The following is a 6,989-nucleotide window of genomic DNA, read 5'->3' on the forward strand; positions in this document are numbered from 1 at the left end:
TAACAAACCCCTCATCACCATCACCACCAACTAAGCCCCACCTTTGGCAGTGAGCACGACCAACATGAATCCCATCAAGCTAAGGCGGCGCGACCACTGTATACCACCAATACCATCAACCAAGAAACGTCAACTAAAGCGACCACCACAAAAACCCCGCCATTTATCCCATAAACCCAGGCGGAGGATGGAAGATGATATCGGAACGGCGGAGCTGAGGGAGTCGATGACCCGATTCGAGAGAGACATTAGCTTTGACAGGGAGTCGATGGCGGCGTCACGAGTATGCATCAAGGTAGCAACGACATGTTTCGAGGAAGGATTCAGATTTGAGAGTAAGTTGTAGGTGGTGGTGGCGGATTTGGGCTTGCTTGATTGAGGCAGGGATTGTGGGAAGTGAGGGTGGAGAAAATTAGGGTTTGGAAGGATTAGGAATTAGAGAAGACGGTAACGGACTTAATTGATGGTGGTGATAGTGGCTGTGGTGGTGAGGTGTGAGGGTGCTGGTGGTGGTGGACTGGAATTTGAAGGTAGGTTAGAGAAAACGGTAATGGAATGGGATTCGAAGGTGATTAGTAATGATGATGGTGGTGGTGGGGTCAGGTGGAGTGCAGTGATTGATTTACAATGTAATATAAGGAGGTAATTAGTGAGGGAGACGATATTTTATTGTAAAAGACGGAGTATAGTAAATTTTTTTGCCTAAACAACACAATGAAAAGCCACGTCAATGCCACTTCTGCTACACATGGACGCCACGTCAATCTTTACCTGATATAACAGGTCAAAAATTGAGTAATTCTATTTTGAGAAGAGAGTGCTTAAAGTTGGTTTTATTTTAAGTTAAATTGTAGTTTAGAGTATTGCGAGAAGACCACCCATAGTTCGGAGTATTTATATTAAATAACCCTAAATTATATGATAAGATAGTAGAACACCTTTAGACATAGTTAGTTTGGAATGTATAGGATTGATTTGTAGTGGGATAGTATTTGTAAATTGTAATTTCCTTTCCTAATAAAATGAAATAATAAAGTTTTGCAAAAAAAAAGTTCTGATTTTTTTTTTTATCGATTTTAGGCCACGAACAAGGGGTGAGTAAGCCGATAGCAAACTGCGAAACAACACTCTCATTTCCGATCTCAATTAATCACAACGCATTCTCAATACTCATGATACATCATGATCATTTCAGGACCTACAAATCAACATTGTCACGGCGACCTATGAACATCATAAAGGCAACTCAGTTCCAGGTTTTAACCAATGATCGCTCCAACTTACTCACCCACAAGTCTGGCCAAAGGAATCACCAACTACACAACTAATAATAATATCAAATCACACGATTGCATTAAACGAATCAATAAAGTTCATAGTTTCATGGATCGGGTACACTGGCCGACGACACAATCAATACATAATTATTATTTCAATACCTTAAAATTCCTCGTAAGCTCTTACCGGTCAGCAACAGTGGCGGCTCTAGGGATTGAACAGAGGGGGTGCGAAGATTTTACAAAATTAAAAGACTTTTAGTACGTGGCGGCGAAATCAATATTAATATAATAAAATTTTATACATTTCACATACGTCTTTCTTAAAGGATGTCTTTTTTTAAAGGATTTTTTTAATACGAGGCTATCAAACTGACGCAAAATTAGAATACGCAAAATTAGAATACGCAAAAAACATTGATTATATACCAAACAAATTATTCTTTTTGGTAATTTTTTTTTAATAATGCTGGACATATTTATCAAGAATTTTATAATTACAATACTAAAACTACTTGTTATATTAGGGAGAGAGTATTTAATTATCGGAAATTTCCCATGGTACCCCTCAATTTTGTCGGATTTCCCATGGAACCCTTGCTTTTAAGAATCCGCCCATGGTACCCTTGAGGTTCCATTTTTGTGCCCATGGTACCCCTTAATGTAACGGTCGTTAACAGAACGTTAACTTTTGATGACGTGGCAATAATTATTAAATTAAAAATTAATAAAAAAATATGAAATAAAAATAATAGTTTGAGCATTTCCCATGGTATCCCTGTACTTTATACATTCTTCCTCAGATATCCCTAAGATGTAACAATTTTCCCATGGTACCTTGAAACTTGAGTTTATATAGTTTTTCCTACTACATTCCTGATAAGAAGGTCATTTTGCTATCATTTAGTGTGTCATCTCTATTTACTCTTACTCAACATCAATAGTCATCTCGATTTACACTTACACAACATTAACATTTACATAATCAGTGCTACTTTTATGTTCAAATATAAGAGCTTGAACAAAATCTTCATCTTTGCCTTCATGACATCATTAACTTTATTTCTCAAAAGTTCTTTTAATTAACATAGCCATGTTGGACATTTAAAAACAGTTTTCTACTGAATTATCGAAGCCAAGTAAGTCGGGATTCATTTTCAATATAATATCTTCTTAAATCCATACTCTTGTTAATTTTTTGGGTATTGAGTTGTAATGACAAAACACGATGCTTCTTTCGTTGTAAGAAGGATATCTGGGGAAAAAATGTATAAAGTACAGGGGTACCACAGGAAATGCTCAAACTTTTAATTTTATTTCATATTTTTTTATTAATTTTTAATTTAATAATTATTGTCACATCATCAAAAGTTAACGTTCTGTTAACGCCGTTACATTAAGGGGTACCACGGGCACATAAAATGGAACCTCAAAGCTACCATGGGCGGATTCTTAAAAGCAGGGGTACCATGGGAAATCCGACAAAACTGAGGGGTACCATGGGAAATTTCCGTTTAATTATTTATTAGGCCTATTTTGTACAATGATAGGTGACAAATAATTAAAAGAAAAAAACACAAAAATTGTTGGTTGTAGTAATTGAACCCATGACCTCTAGGTTAGAATAAATGCTTCTTACCACTGAACCAAACAAATAACATTAAAATATATTGCACAATAATTTATTTATTTCTGACTTTGAGGGGGTGCGGCTGCGCCGCCTGCACCCCTCAAGAACCGCCCCTGGTCAGCAATGAAAATATCTGCAGACTAGGTCAACTAAATCGTTTAATTAATTCATAGATTACATAAGATACACAACCCAAACTAATAAGGTCCTAAATTTAACTCTCTACATTTCCCAACTACTTAAACCCATTATAAGTCAATCTTAAATTATTGCGTCATTCCTAGTACAGTAAATAGTTTTACATCCATATATGTACGATTTTTCTGAATATTCACCATCTAAGTTGAGCATTATTATGTTGGAAGTGTTGTTTCAAAAGAAGCTTTTATTATCCCAAATTGGTAGAATAAGTTCGAGTATTATAGTTTATAGGTAATTACTTGTGTTTCACTACTAGATGTGTAGTAGTAAAGGGGATCCTTTTGAAAGCACAAATTCGCTGAAGACGGGGCGGATACATACCATATTATGTTAATATGGATATAAGTGACCCACTTTGTATGTTAATTAATTAATATCTGATGTGACATTACACAATAAAAAATAAAAGATTTTTTCATGCAAAACAGGGGCTATGAAGACTTTTGTGTCCATTGCTGAGTACGTCACTTCCTCACTCTTCTTTCATTTTGAAAACCAAAATAATATCATTTCTCTGAAAACCCAAAAAAAAGACAATCTTCATCTCCCTCAATATGTTCATCTTCTACCTTCGTCATCTCTTATAACTCACTATCTTCAACTCGCAAAAAATAAAGTGGTATAATCTGACAATCTTCATCTTTTCTAACTTCCCCAAGACAAAACCTCAAAATCTATATCTCCCTCATCAAGATCTTCATCCCGACGATCTTCATCTCTCCGTCTTAGTCACATCTTCAGCTCGGTCGAACTAAGGTGGTAACATTTTCAGTTTAAGATCTTCACAAAGCTAAAAATACCAACCAAGAAGCTTGTGAAGAAAAGCAATTGAAGGTATTATGTTGAACATGTTGGTTTTAATTTATAACTCACAATTTTTGGTGATATTTTTTTGGCAAATAATGTTATAATCTTAGTTTCATTTGTTAAAAATTTCACATTAATTTAATTATTAATTTTTGTGGTATACTAATTTTTGTTTCATTTGTTAAAAAATTTTAATTCAAGATCTTAGTTTATTTGTAAAAAATCATAACAAGTTTTGTTGGTTAATACTAGATTTGTTTGTGTGTACTACTAATGCATTTTACTTGTTATGTAGAGGCGCTTGACGTCGTCGTTAGGTGCTGACGCGAAAAAGAAGAGCAAGAGATCGATATGCGCGGAAGACGGTATGACTTTAATCTGGAATAAATTTGCCATAACATGAGAAAAATGTAACCGCCTTCGTGTTGATAATGTGACCACATTTGTTGAAAATGTAACTATATTTGAGTGTGTTGCAATTTATAATTATGTTTGTTTGATTTAAAATAATTGCAGACCAATTTTCTTCAAATGGTAACACTGTACTCTAAAATGACAACATTGTACAAATATTCTCATGTCACCATTTGTATCCAATTATATTTACATTTTAAGAGTCTTTAAAATGGTTACATACCTTTATGTCACTGTTTGTATCCATATATGTTTTCAGACTAAGGTGATAACAACAGTTTGACCATTTTAGCGTTCAGTGTTGGCATTTTAACTAAAGCTTAAAATTTGGTTGTTCTTGTCATAAATATTGATCTTTATTTCATATATGTTACCTTTTTAGCTTACAATGTGACAATTTTAGAGTTCAGTGTTACAATTTTAACCTAAGCTTAAAATTTGGTCGCTCTTATCATAGGTACTAATCTTCATATATATTACCATTTTAGCGTACAGTGTGACAATTTTAGAGTTCAGTGTTACCATTTTAACTAAATCTTAAAATTTGGTTGCTCTTGTCATAGATACTGATCTTTAAGAGTGTTTACTTGGAATAAAAGCTACAAAAGTGGAACACTTTAGACTAAGATGATATCATTTCTTAATATATAAGTGATTGTTATATTAACAATGTGACCACCTTAGCCACAAATGTACCAATTATGTTTTATACTTTTCTTAACATGTAAACATAATAAACTGAACATGGTGACATGTAAGTGATTGTTGAAAATGTCACCGCCTTAACAAAGAGATGTGCAAATAATATTATGATTTTTGGTGTTACAAATTATTCTTAACATGTAAACATAATATACTAAACATGGACACTTATATGCGACTGCTGAAAATGTGATCACCTTATCAAAGATATGTATATCTATGTTTGAGAAATGTACCAATATTATTAACTTGTTAACATAATTGGTGAATGTGACCACATTATCATACATATGTACCTATCTTAGTCTGATTATACAATTGTCACCATAATAACATATTTGCATAAACATGGTCACATATTTGTTTAAAGGAAAATGTATTACAATGTTATCATCTTAGTGTATAGCAACATAAGCGAACATGGTTACATTGTTTCATATTGTCTTATGTCACCACGTTCCTACATCAATAATGTTACCATCTTAGTGTGTAGCAACATAAGGTAACATGGTTACATTGTGTCATATTTTGTCATGTCACTACATTCTTAAATAAATGTTACCATCTTAGTGTGTAGCAACATAAGCTAACATGGTTACATTGTGTCATATTTTCTCGTGTCACCACATTCTTACATAAATGTTACCATCTTAGTGTGTAGCAACATAAGCTAATATGGTTACATTGTGCCATATTATATTAAGACCAATTAAGCATTAATATTATGGTTATATTTACTCACTTAAAGTGGTAACATTTAGAGCATGCAGTGTATATGTCACCATTTATATTCATGCAGAAAAGCACATGTTTTAATGCTAATAATGGTAAATTGGTGACAGGTTTATCCAGAAACGAGACATCGTCTATGTTAGTGGCACATTATTCAACAAAACGCTATATCTCACGCACTTTGGGAGATTAAAGGGTGATCGGCCGTTCCAAAACTTATTCAACAAATGCCTCAACGGTTGTTAATTAAGGCTAATGAGGAGGTCCAATTGTCAAGGCTAATAAGGAGGTCCAATTGTTACTTTCTAACCTTAATATGGAGGAAGATAAACCAACCGTAGAGGAGATCATGCCTCCTATTCTGGACCCTACGTTAGACGATAAAGGGTCGTAGTCAACGAAAAAAAGGACGAGGCCGAAAAAGAAGGGTAGGAAAGGGACTGAGGTTGGGTCAGGGGAGAGTACCTTGTACATCGTTGTCCCGAGTCTGATATGAGCAATAGGATAGGAAAGGCTGATAATGTGACCAAAGTAGTTGACTAATTTGTCTATGTTTGATTGTATGTTTTTGTTATTTAAATTGATGTTCCATTGGGTTTAATACGAAACTTACCATGTTAACATGTTTGTGTAAACATTGTGACATATACCAATGTTTGCTTTTTTGCTCTATATGTGACCATTGTAGCTCAAAATGTATCAATGTTTGCTCAATATGTTTCCATTTTAACTATAAATGTATACTGTTTGCTTTTTAGGAGATTATAAAAATGTAAATTTTCCTAACATAGATGAGTAAACATGATCACATATATATTAAGGTTGATTTTGTGACCACCTTAGCTGAGTAATGTACCACTGTTATGTTTTAAATTATTCTTAACATAAGTGATTGTTGAAAATGTGAACACCTTAAGCAAGAGCAAGATATGTACAAATTAAATACCAATTTTTTGCTATTTAAATTGCCCTTTATTTGGGTTCAATATGAATCCATTTAAGTTGAGAAATGTACCTATGTTTGCTTTTGTTAAAAGTTATAAAAACATATGTTTTGGCAACATAATGAGTAAACATGATCACATATATCTTATAATTGAATTAATGACCACCTTACTTGAAGAATATATCAATGTTATGTTTAAAATTATTCTTAATATGTAAACAAAGTTGACTTAAAATGATAACATCTGCTTGATAACATGGTAACATTTATGAACATCTTC

General features: G+C 33.4%; 1 long non-coding RNA gene across 1 annotated transcript; it reads left to right on the forward strand.

Annotated features, from left to right (window-relative positions):
* The first annotated feature begins 3,568 nt into the window (after window positions 1-3,568).
* LOC141658856 (uncharacterized) lies at window positions 3,569-6,445 on the forward strand. Its single transcript, XR_012549479.1, has 3 exons — window positions 3,569-3,942; window positions 4,211-4,280; window positions 5,874-6,445. It is a non-coding gene; the product is annotated as an uncharacterized LOC141658856 (long non-coding RNA).
* The last annotated feature ends 544 nt before the right edge of the window (window positions 6,446-6,989 follow it).

Source organism: Silene latifolia, chromosome 6 (assembly GCF_048544455.1).
Source record: "Silene latifolia isolate original U9 population chromosome 6, ASM4854445v1, whole genome shotgun sequence".
NCBI classification, from domain to species: domain Eukaryota; kingdom Viridiplantae; phylum Streptophyta; class Magnoliopsida; order Caryophyllales; family Caryophyllaceae; genus Silene; species Silene latifolia.